The following is an 835-nucleotide window of genomic DNA, read 5'->3' as shown; positions in this document are numbered from 1 at the left end:
CCTCCACTGACTGCGAGCTAAATAAACCTTTCCTTCCTTCATTTTGGGTGTCGGGTATTTGTCCCAGCAATGAGAGAAGAGTAACTTAAGACAACCTTCACTACTATTTGCTTCAACTTCCAGTTTTATTTTGCTTTCTCCAAATACTCCTCAACTGACCTGATCAGATACTAATGATTCCCTCAAGACTTACAAACTTCCCTCAAGTTTGTATTCTTTCTCTCAATCTCTCTCTCTCTCTCTCTCTCTCCCTCCCTCTTCTATTGTATGACTCTGTCCTTCTATCTTTCCTTCCTCCCTCCCTTCTTTCCTCTCTCCCTCCTTCCCTCCCTTCCTTCCATATGAGGTCTCATTATATAGTTCAGGCTGGCCTTGAACTCACAATGATCCTTTTGCCTTGACCATACTCCTATAAATCAATTATTTTGCACTAGTTTGTGTGTAGCATTAAAATTTCTCCTAAGCCATTTTACATTTGTTGTCCTGAGCAAAGGGGTCTACGAGCTGTCCTATCTCCTGTCTACAACTAGGGAGAACCACTGCGCCCGGCAATGCCGATTCGCTGGCAGGTAAGTATATGATTGCTTCTCTGACTAGTCTCTCTGATGACTCTTGAAAACTGAAGGCTAGGGGACAACCCGCTCAGGGCCCCCCTCCTGTCCCTCTCTCAGACAAGAGCTTTCTTTCCCTCAATAAATATATACTGCTGCTAAAACAAAACAAAACAAAACTCTGAAGGCTAAAGTTCCTGCAGACTAACTAGCTGGGCCTGGCGGTGCACGCCTGTCATCCCAGCACTCAGGAGGCTGAGGCAGGAGGAACATGCAAATTCTAG

The sequence above is a fragment of the Octodon degus genome, unplaced genomic scaffold, assembly GCF_000260255.1.
Source record: "Octodon degus isolate 3935 unplaced genomic scaffold, OctDeg1.0 scaffold00056, whole genome shotgun sequence".
NCBI lineage: Eukaryota > Metazoa > Chordata > Mammalia > Rodentia > Octodontidae > Octodon > Octodon degus.
This window is presented reverse-complemented; position numbering follows the sequence as displayed.